Source organism: Callithrix jacchus, chromosome 13, assembly GCF_049354715.1.
Source record: "Callithrix jacchus isolate 240 chromosome 13, calJac240_pri, whole genome shotgun sequence".
Lineage (NCBI taxonomy): Eukaryota > Metazoa > Chordata > Mammalia > Primates > Cebidae > Callithrix > Callithrix jacchus.
Genome location: NC_133514.1, coordinates 86,216,194 through 86,227,908, shown reverse-complemented (window position 1 = coordinate 86,227,908; position 11,715 = coordinate 86,216,194). Strand labels below are relative to the sequence as shown.

At 35.1% G+C, this 11,715-nt stretch overlaps 1 long non-coding RNA gene across 2 annotated transcripts in view; it reads right to left on the bottom strand.

Moving 5' to 3' along the window:
* Positions 1 to 2,213: 2,213 nt before the first annotated feature.
* The window catches only part of LOC108587879 (uncharacterized), a 39,022-nt gene continuing 29,520 nt past the window's right edge, over positions 2,214 to 11,715 (bottom strand). For both annotated transcript variants that reach the window (XR_013525333.1, XR_008476051.2), the window contains 3 exons: positions 8,513 to 8,605; positions 4,731 to 4,774; positions 2,214 to 2,515 (listed from right to left, as the gene is read on the bottom strand). This is a non-coding gene — a long non-coding RNA (uncharacterized LOC108587879). The remainder of the gene's footprint in view (positions 2,516 to 4,730; positions 4,775 to 8,512; positions 8,606 to 11,715) is intronic.

Here is an 11,715-nt window from a genome sequence, read left to right as displayed (position 1 = left end):
CCTGTTTAGAGTTTTTTAGTTTTCTCATGAACTTAGAACTTTTTGCTATCCGATTTAATGTTCATCACAATGAAATGAAACAGGCATTGTTTCCTCTAATTTACAAATGGTTTAACAGAGACTTGGAGAAGGCTAGTGACTTCCCTAACATCACTCAGCTGATGAGTAGCGGAGGTTGTTCTTTTTTTTTTTTTTTTAATTTTTTATTGGATTATAGGTTTTGGAGTACATGAGCAGAGCATGCAAGACAGTTGCGTAGGTACACACATGGCAGTGTGCTTTCTTTTCTTCTCCCCTTCACCCACATTTGGCTTTTCTCCCCAGGCTATCCCTCCCCACCTCCCCCTCCCACTGGCCCTCCCCTTTTCCCCCCAATAGACCCCAGTGTTTAGTACTCCCCTTTCTGTGTCCATGTGTTCTCATTTTTCATCACCCACCTATGAGTGAGAATATGCGGTGTTTCATTTTCTGTTCTTGTGTCAGTTTGCTGAGGATTACGTTCTCCAGATTCATCCATGTCCGTTTGCGGAGGTTGTTCTTTAACATTCTTCTGATTTTCTCAAAAGCAGAGATTCAGTCAACTCTACCATTCTTCTCCTTGGCTCTCATTATTTCATAAAAGAATTAGGTACAATGCCCTTTAAAATGATCCAGTGAACATCAGCTTTGATGCACTCAGCCTTTCAGAATATCCGTGTTAGATTATATTTGTGTAAATGTTTTAGAGCATATCAAAAGTCCATCATTAGTTTCTCTTAACAAGCCACAAAGAATATAAATTCCTTAAACTGATTTTAAGAGACTCCCTTCTTTAGTCCATGTTTTCCTTTCCATTTTCTCTCAGCAATTGCTTATCCTGTCTGATCCATCCAAGTTGACTTTCCCTTGCATCCTTAACGTAATTTGTGTATTCCTGTCTCTGTGTTTTTATGCATTATATCATTGTCCATTTTATATATGTACTATATACTATGATACATTTTATTATAGTAGTTATATTATAACTGCTATATGTTACATACACATATGATGAGAGAGAAAAAGAGATGGAGTCACAAGTCTATAATATTTAACACCAAAGAATCATGCATTTTATTTACTGTAAATCATACTTCAATTAATACAATTAAAAACAAAACAATATGATTTATACTTTCTTGTGCCAAGATTGACTTTCCAAAATTATAGTTATAGAAGTTGAATATATATTTATAGTGTATTCCTTGGATATTTTCTCCTAAAATATAATAAAAATACAGCCAACATATGAAGTTCTACACCCTTTAGAATGCACTACTTTCTCCAATCCATGTGTAATAAAATTCAGATTTCACTAAAATGAAGGCTCAATTGAGTGAATCCCAATAAATGAGGGTTTTTTTGCAAGGGAAAGGAAGGCTGTGGAGCCCTTTACCAATATGCAACACTGCCTTCTGAGCAACCTAACCTTTCCATGCCTCCTTTTCTAATTATCGAAGAAGAAGATTCTAAAAAACAGTTCTAAAGTCTTTTGAAGTCTTGGAATAGAGTCAGTAGAAAAGTGAAAATTGTATCTGGTGGTAACTACATTGGAAATAATGTGGTGTTTAAATGAGATATAATAGCAAATTGTTCTAATAATAATGTCCTGACATGTGGAGTCTAAGTGCCAGATACATTGATATTCTTTCCTTATCTCACTTTATGCTACATTATTTGCTTTGTGAAATGATTTTATTATTCCTCATACATTAAGTTCAAACCAGCAACCATATTTCAAGTCTTATTGTTCTGAAGCAGCTATCTTTAGTGCAGTTCGGATGGTATGAAGACACCAGACTGAAGTTATACTGACTCCAGTTATGCTGAATTTCCTGAGATAGCCGATCTTATTGCTGTTCAAAAATAAAATCTGGATATAAAATATGAATTCTGATTATTTTCCCCTGCAGTCACTGAGTATATGGTTAACGGTGTGACATTATTGACAGCTGTTCAGAATACTTCACCACTCTCTATTACAAACCCACAGACACCAACACTTTCTTGAATATGCTAAATAAATTAAGAATAAAATTATAGGTTTGTTTAGTATATAGGTGATGCTAGCACTTAAAATGTCTTGCTTTTAGATTTCTGTTTTTTATAGAAGAATGATATGCGACTGAGCAAAGGTAATTCCTTGTTCTGTGATCTATGTCTGATAATGGTGTCAAATAAAAACAAACCTAGACTTAGGTTAAGGAGAAACTTTATTCAAAAAGGCTATCACAATGCTCCAAGCTTAGGATTTGCAAGCTCTCAAAATCAAACACAAAAAGGCTTTTCTTTATAAGAAGGGTCAAGCAGGGCTAGCAGGAGCCTTTGAGGAGAAACTGGCCACCGAGTGGAGGCGAACAGATAGCATGTTCAGGGTGGTGGTCTCATAGAAAGTATTTTTAGCTATGTTCAACTGATTCTTAAAATAAGCTATTAATAGGGGATCCTTTATGTTTTAGTGCTTGCTCAGACTTGGGGCCAGCCAAAGTTTAGGGACCTGCGGAGAGAAGAGAAGCCTGACTGAAGTTTGATCAGGTTAAGTCAGTGAGCAACTAATGGGCAATTGTAAGCACTTTGTCAATAGGTTGCTAGCAATCCTATTTTAAAATATAAATGAAACTAACTCAACAAATGTATTTGAATGTCTACCATGGTCAGGACACCGTGTACTGTGGAGATAACAAATTTGGAGATGATCTTATCTGCTGTGACTCTCTCCTTAGAATTTACCATAATGAACTCTGTGTACTATTTTACCTTGACTATGTTTTCTGCCTCTTAGAACACTTTAGAGGTTGAGCAATGACAAGTCAGTAGAAACAAAGTGATCTTAAGATTTGTGAGCTCACAAAAATGCCTTGGGTATTGGTAAGTATGTTGTGCCAGTGAGTCTATTTTTGGAGGGCCAATTTATAAATAAGTTAATTTATGGCAATAAGTTATCATGATATGGTGTGGGTGTGCAGGTTTCATGTATTCCAACGGTACTGAAAGAGGCAAAAAGGAAAGAGACAATGTTTCTGGTTAAGGGCAGGTGGTATATGGCTGGGTTGAGTGACTTTTGTTCAGAACATAAGTTGAGGTCTCTATAAGTGGAGCTAATCACACAACTCATATAAGTATTACCAAAGAATTAACAGGAAAGAACATCGGTCAAGAAGCTAAATATTCATTTTCTTTCTAGAACTGCAACAATGTACATGTTATGCAAGTCACTAAACTCTTTGAATCTCATCTGTTTAATGAAGGTATTTGAAAATCTTTCAGGTTGTTTTCCCGCCAAATGCAACAAAGTAAACTGTACTTGCCTTTGTAAAGATAAAAGTTAAAGAATCCTTTATTTGATTAGAGGCAACATAACATGTAAATGTTATATTACATGTTAATAGTAAATAGTATATTAAATAATTAAATAGTATATTAAACTAATTATCAAATAAATAGTAAATAGTATATTAAATAATTAAATAGTATATTAAACTAATTATCAAATAAATGCTACCGATATTTCTGTGGTGAACAAGTCAAAGAAGAGGGAAAATATTTCAAAAACACAAGACAAAATGTAAAAATCTATTTTAATTTTTAATTGTGTTAGTTTCTTTTTAAAAAATCCTTTGAAACACATTAGATAACTTTATTTATTCAAGTTTTAGAAGCTCACATAGCAGAGAAAAACCATAAGATATGATTTCTCTGTTTTGAGGATATTTAAATAAATCACTAGTGAAAGTATTTTCTCAAGCCCATACATATGTTTACTTATAAGAATTAAGTCTAAAATACATGATCTTGCAAATATATAGATATAATTTTAATTAATTTTTATTATATTTATATTTACTGGCAGTATGATAAATTTTTAACTGTGCAATATGGCTTCTGTATAATTATAATAACTTTCACGACCTAAGAAAATGAAAAATGAAATTTGATAGTATTTTGATGTTATTAACCTAGAGAAAAATGGTTGCTAATAATTTTTGTTTTGCCTCGTATTGCGCTAAACTTCCTAGCATTTTTAATATAATCTGTTAAATATCTCAGAGAGTAAATAAATTTGCAAAATACATAAATAAATACATTGTAAATGCAACTCCCACAGATGTTCTAAATTCTAATACACAGCAGTCCTTCTAAAGTGGCCTTAAAATATGACATATCCAAAAAATAGGGTGTTTTTATTACAGCCAAAATAAGAATGAGACTATGAGTAGCTACAGAAGGTGGATGAATATTATTCTGTGTTTTAAAGTGAAAGTCTGACAGGTAGGGAGCAGCATTTTGGTGCAGGAGAAGATAGGCTTTACGTGATTTGCTATGAACTGGCAAACAGGATTAATCTCTACCCATCTATCAGGAAGACTGATGACTTCCTTTCGCGGGTTAATTCGGGGTTCTTTTTCAAATATCAGACGTCTTTGTGATGTGCATTTTATTGCTCAACAACTTTCCAAGGTTAGTGTATTTATGGTGAAGAGTAATTTGCCAATTCAACCACTGTTGCTTGGGATGACATTCATCCCGATTTCCAGCTATGAGTTGATATTTATTGTTATATGTGATGAATTGTCTGTCACTGCTGAGTGAAACCCAGAAAGCTGACTGTGGTGACCGAAAAGACATCAAAGCTGAGCATGAATTGTTCCTGGAAGGTAAAATATAAATAAGTTTATGTTCATATCTGTAAGCCATCTAATTCTCATACTTACCAGTTTATGTTGCAGAATTTCCAAGATCTTTGTTCTGTTTCTTGCTACAATTGGAGAAAACAGAGCCAATAATTTATATTAAAATTCAGTATGTTTCAGTTATGCTTTGTAAAATACACTTTGTCTAGAGGAGGAGCGAAAGCTAAACACAGAGCTTAACATTTATTGAGAGCTTCTTGTACACTGAGTGCTGTGTCAAATATATTATTTAATTTAAATAATAAAACTGTGATATTGCTGTGAATGTTTTATGAGTAGCTCTAGGACACAGGGTGAGTTGTTTTTGGAGGAAGTATAATAAATACACCCATGTCTCAAACACAGGATATTTCCACAGCTAAATTGCAAAACTGTTCTGATTTAAGTATAGACAGTACTACTGGCCAATCCAGAAATCTGAAAGAACTTATAGAGATGGTTCTGAATTCAACAATTATTTTTTAAAATGCTGCTGAGTGTCCAGCACCATCAAAGTAGGATTGGGTATTAAGGAATGATTTAAGAACATATGAAGGTGAGAATTCATGACACAATGGACTAGAGTAGTTCAAAAACATAAATTAACAGCAGTAGAAAGCGGAAAGAGGGAATCATGTTTGTAAGGTAAGGAAAGAGAAGTTTGGAAAGGTTTTTGGTAAATATATGTGTTCTTTATAGAGCCTATTAACTTTATTTCTTCTTTTCTATCAATCTTTCATTTTCAATAAAATATTTCTGGAAAGCCATCACGTAATTATACCTCTTTCTGGAGCTGTATTTAAAGAAGTGTAGAGCATAGATAGGTCTTCCTTTAATGAAAATGTAGTGATTAATAAATTTTTGTGGTCAATTTTATTCACTACACTGATAAATATTTGAGCTTTTACTGTTTAATCCCAGAGAAATCCTCATTTGCGGCAGAGTATTTCTGTTACAATCTAGAAGTACAAAACTTTATTTTTGACAGAGAATGAACAAAAAAAGCATAAATAACACAATTAAAAAGTCAACTACTAAATTGTTTGGAGATGATTTAAAATGCAACAGGCTTCACAGAGAAAGTACAAGTTAAATTGGACCACTTTTTAAGGTAAATTTATCATTTCTATTTTGTGTCATGCATAGTATATACTTGTGAAAAAAATTGTCAGTAAACAATCAGAGAGAAAATAAAGATTACCCAAACTTATCAAAGTTAATTATTATTTTACTAAACATTCTTCAAGGAATTTCTCTCTCTCTTTTTATTATTTTTATTTATTTATTTATTTATTTTTGAGACGGAGTTTCACTCTTGTTACCCAGGCTGGAGTGCAATGGCGCGATCTCGGCTCACTGCAACCTCCGCCCCTGGGTTCAGGCAATTCTCTTCCTCAGCCTCCCGAGTAGCTGGGATTACAGGCACGCACCACCATGCCCAGCTAATTTTTTGTATCTTTAGTAGAGACAGAGTTTCACCATGTATTGACCAGGATGGTCTCGATCTCTTGACCTCGTGATCCACCCGCCTCGGCCTCCCAAAGTGCTGGGATTACAGGCGTGAGCCACCGCGCCCGGCCCAGATTTCTCTCTCTTTTGAGTGTGTATGTGTGTGTGTATGCATACAGGCACATAAAATTATATACGAATATATTATCAGTTCCTTTTTTGATGTGCCTTATCTATTCTAAAGCAGGTCTTGGAAATGTATCTGTTAATGTTAATAAATAGAGAAGAAAATTCTTTAGTTTCTGATTACCATTGAAGATATGAGTATAAAAAACTCTAATTGTAAATGAAAGATGCATTATAAACAGCACCAATCTTAGCATCTGTGCTAACATATACACTTGTTCTATTATTTTCTGATTATAAATACTTGAAGTGGGATTTTTATGGATCAAATACTGTGCACAATTTCAAATGTATGCACTTTTCAAAGAGTGTTTATTGAGCAATTACAATGTGCCAAATATCCTACACTGAAGAAGCAGCAATAAATAGTGTAGTCAAACTCTCTGCTCTTGTGGCATTTACATTTTCTTCAAGGTGTGACAATAAATAGATCATAAGTCAAGGGAGCAAACGTACTATGAAGAGAAATAAAGCAGGCTGTGGAGATAGTGTGACAAGGGTGGGCATTATTTTAGGTCAGCTTTGAGCAATGGCCTGAAGTGAAGAATGAACCCTCTGGTGCCTGGGGAAGTTCAGAACTAGTAGAAGAACCTGGAAGTATAAGGGTTGTGCCTCAGATCATCTTGGCTCATCATAGCGAAGTTGTGGTGCTCGACTGGGCAAAGTGGAGGTAAAGGCAGAGGCAATCTGAGATCAGATTACTCAGAGACTGACAGGTCACTTTCACTATCTGGTCTCCACAGATGGCCCCTGGGGCCCAGCCTGCTGGGAGAGACGTGGACTCCCAACCTTGTAAACTGAATCTGGGCTGGGCCTGGGACACATTTCACTAGATATGAGTGAGCGGAAGTGACACTGGACCCATTAGTTCCGGGCCAACATCTCTAGTAGGCCTGAAAGTTTCTGTTAGTGGGTTTGGGAGCCCTGAGTCTCCAGATAAGGAGTGCAGTGATAAGATCACAGCTCACTGCAGCCTCTACATACCAGGATCAAGTGATGCCCCACCTCAGCCTCCTGATTAGCTGAGACTACAGGTGTGCACCACCATGCCCCACTAGTAACTTCTGGTTTTAATAAAATCAAATTGTCATCCAATGCATTTATACTCACCAACAATGTAAATTATCATTGAGATTTACTAAAGAGAATTGCCCTTGACTGACAGGAAACTTCTGGCTGAGGAGCTAAAACTAATAACTCCCCACACTCCAATCCCACCCTCCAGAAGCCTATAGCAAAAAAACTGCCTGGTGGAGGTAAGTGGGTACAGAATCCCATTCCTTTGCCTGATGAGAGAACAACCTTCTGCTCTAGAGGCACTTGCCTCCCTACAGTGGGTCAAGCAGGACCAACTAGCCTTTGCCTGAGACCACATCCTGTTCTGCTCCTTCATCCTTTTCTTCATCCTTCTTTCCTCCCTCCCTTACAGGTTTTACTCCTGCACCTTAATCCCTATCTCTGACTGCTTCCAGGAAATCCAACCTCAGAAAAGATCTACTAGTGCAGGGGTCTGCAAATGACAGGCTAACGAATAAACCACATTGGTTGCCTCTTGTAGTAAATGAAGTTTTACTAGAACACAGCCATGCCAACTGACTTACGTATTACTTATGATTGCTCTCATGCTACAATGGCAGATTTCATGAGTTTTTAACAAGAACCGGCAGTCTGCAAAGCTGGAAACATTTACTCTTTGACTCTTGACAATAAAAGTTTGCTAATCCCCACTATAGAACAATCTTTTGGGAGTTTTACTGATTATTATGTTTCATCTATGTATTGAGAAATAATCATCTGTGCTTATTAAGGAAGTTCTTAGAGATAATTCTATCCCTCAGCAATTTGCAGTCTAAAATAAGACAAATACACATGAAGATAACCACTAAGTTCAACCAGAGTAGGAGCTGCCTCTTTGCAACAGTCTGTCCCAGGGTTAACCATCACTTGGTATGTATTAATCACACACTCATAGAACTAAATATGAAGAAGCATATTAAGTAAAGATATTGTTTATATTAGATGAAACATTAATGAATTTGAGAAATTTTCACGAAGAAGACAGTTTTGATCTTGACTCTGAAGAGAAGGGAAGGTTTTAAATGGGGAAAGATAAGAACGGCAGGTGAGAGAAAAAAATGAACTAAAACATGAAAGCAAGAATGAGCATAGAGGCTTTGGACATCACGCACAGATAGTGTTTCTGTTCTTTTTCTTGTTTCTTCTCTTTTATTCCTCTTTGTGTTCTCCACTTCTTCTTCTTTTTTTTTCTACAGGTTTGCAAACTAAAGTTATAAAGAAATGGGTGGAGAAGACGTTGCATTCAGTTTATAGAAGATTCCAAAGTAGACATTAAGGAGGAGATTAAATGATTATTTACAAGAAACTAGTAAATCTACTAAACAAATGGACTCCCATAGGTTAGCATATTCATGAAAAAACTTATTGATGTAATCAGGCAATGACTATCCTTGAACTTTCTCTTCTGATTACATATAACATGAAAAACCCATACTGTTATTAGAGTGAACACCAAATGAATAGTGATCGATTACACTAGCAATCACTTTTTTGTATTTTCACATGCCTTGAAATATAAATGTCATTTACTAATTTTATTTCTTCTTAAGAAGTGTATATATAAGAATTTTTAAACTCTTTATTTTTAAAATCTAAAGCTCATTATACACTTAATTGAGTACTTACGTCCTTAACATTATGTATCTACTTTTCAGCCAGCCTACCTCACTATTCTCCTCCTCATAATATGGTCATGTAATTACCCAAAAGCTTTTATCTTATAAATGTAATGCTTATTCCTATGGTCAATTTCACCATTAAAATGAAAGATAGAATTTCAATGTAAGGAATTTTAAAAGTAAGCGTCCTCAGTAAAAAAGAGGAAGGAAAGTGTCAAGGATAGATACTGCTAAAAGAGAATTCCCCCATCTTCAGTTTCTCCAGTTCTCCTATTCCCATTGATGCACAGTCATTGCAATATTGTTTAACTGTCTCTCCTGTTGGGATATAGACTTTATTCTTTTGAAAAGTCAGAGATGATATACTAGTCAATAAAGTATAACATTTATGTGGCTGTTTATGGAGAGTGAATATAGAAAAGACTAGAAAATGTAAGACTACAAAGATTAGCTAAGTGAGAAGTTGGCCAGTTGGTGGAAAAGATGCACAAAGAGTGGAAAAACCTATTGCTGAAACCCAATAGTTTGTGATTACTGATGTCTCCATTTATAATTAAGACTAGGTTAACTGAGAAGTTAGGTTGAGATCATAACCCCCAAATTTGTAGACTAAACGTTTTCTTTATTGTCATAAAAAGGACTTCCACTGTTGGACACAAAACAGTGTGGGGAAGAGTGTTGATCTGCTGTCACATGAACGATATAAAGCACTGATAAATTCTTAGGGAATATTTTAATTCAAATATAAAACATTCAAAAGGAAAAGCTTTGGAGTGTTTTCCATAGAAAGGAGGACTTACAAATACATAGCTGTGAGTTTTGGTAGATCTGAGCTGTCTACTCAAGGTACAATGAGGCTGTTTCCAAAGCTGTACTGGAAGCAAGGCTGGTTTGAAAACTGTGTTTACTCTCTTACTCCAATTATCTGAGAAGATGGTAGCAATTGTCTAGACAGGGTCTCAAAGATTAATATCCCTCTCTAAATTTCAAAATTCTTTTCTATAGGAATTTTTAGATAATTCGACCTAAGTTTTATTTCCATAACCACAGTAACTAATTCAGAACTTTGCACACAATAAAAGCTAAGCATATTTTAAAAAATCAATAAATAATATATTTACTTCCAAGTAAATTTTTAAGGATATTTTCAGGGGAAAAATAGCAAAAAATATTTCTCAAAAAAACAACAAAAAGTCTTATGCCAAAATGAACTTGACTCTGTCATGCTCTAAATTTGCTCAGTCTATTTCAGGGGAAGTCTGATGGCCCATATGTTTCTCAAAACCCAACTGCAGATGATTTAGATTTCTTGGCTAACTTAGACAAAAGGAATGTAATGTTTTGGACATCTTGGAGTAGTTTATGCTTTTTCCCTCTAGTGGTCATAATTCTTATAGATCACTTATTTCTAATGTTATAAGCCAGCGGCAAAATTGAAATAGCAAAAAGTGACTTGTGAAAGTCAGGCCTGTTTCACAGGGGCCCTGGGTTAATGTGAACCATTAAGGACGAGCATGCTGATATATTCACTTGCATTTTTTTTCTGTATTTTATGCTTTCTTTTTTTTAGTCTGACTTTTCAATTTGTCTTAAAATTCTATAGTACATGTTAAAAGATGAGGTGATAATTTGATAAGTATCCCTTAATAATGTTAGGTATTAAGTAATGTGATATTTCTCTTAATATGTATGTATTTTATAATTTTCTATGTACATATGAATTTTTATGTGTACATGTACATATACACATACACATAAACACACACACACACACACACACACACACACAGAGGATTCCTTATTTTGTACCATTAACTTTTCTATCAATGCTTACCAAAGTACCATCTTGGGTTTTTTTGGTTTTGGGTTTTGTTATTTTTCAAACAAAGTCTCACTCTGTTACCTAGGCTGGAGTACAGTATATTGGAGTGATTACGGCTCACTGAAGCCTTAGCCTCTGGCTCAAGTGATCCTCCCACCTCAGCCTCCCAAGTAGCTGGGACTATAGATGTACACCACTATGCCCAGCTAATTTTTTAATTTTTAGTAGAGATGAGGTCTCACTATATTGCCCAGGCTGGTCTCGAACTTCAGGGCTCAAGCAATCCTCCTGTCTCAGGCACAAAAAATTCTGGGATTGCAGGAGTGAGCCACTGCACCAAGCCTGCACATTGTTATTTTTACTATCATAGAAATATACACTATTTGAATATTTGGTAAAAAGAAAACCAACCTTTATTAATTTTAATAAAATATTAACTGCTCCTTCCTTCACACAAATGCATGTTCATTATTTTATTTAAAAAGAAATACTAACAAGATTTACAAAGTAAATCACACTAAATTAGACATACGTGGTTTGTTCTCATCAAACCTTTCATGCAGTATACTGTATATTCCTGGCTAAGTCATCTGTCCAGTCTCATTGCTGTTTCTTTTGAGGTGCACGAGGCCAGAACTTGAAGAAGTCTTGCGAGTATTATTTTATTCTCCTATTTTGAATCCTTAATCAGAGTTAGAACTTATCAGGTCTACTTTGTCTTTTTTACCTTGTCCATTCATGAGTAACTTTCAGCTCCATAGAGTTGAGGCCCTTCAAAGTAAGTTGTATCTATGCAGTCCCATACCCATGAGGGCTGGAATTAGATCTTTCTTGCTCATACAGTATCCTCAGCTCATGAGACTGTTTCTGTACC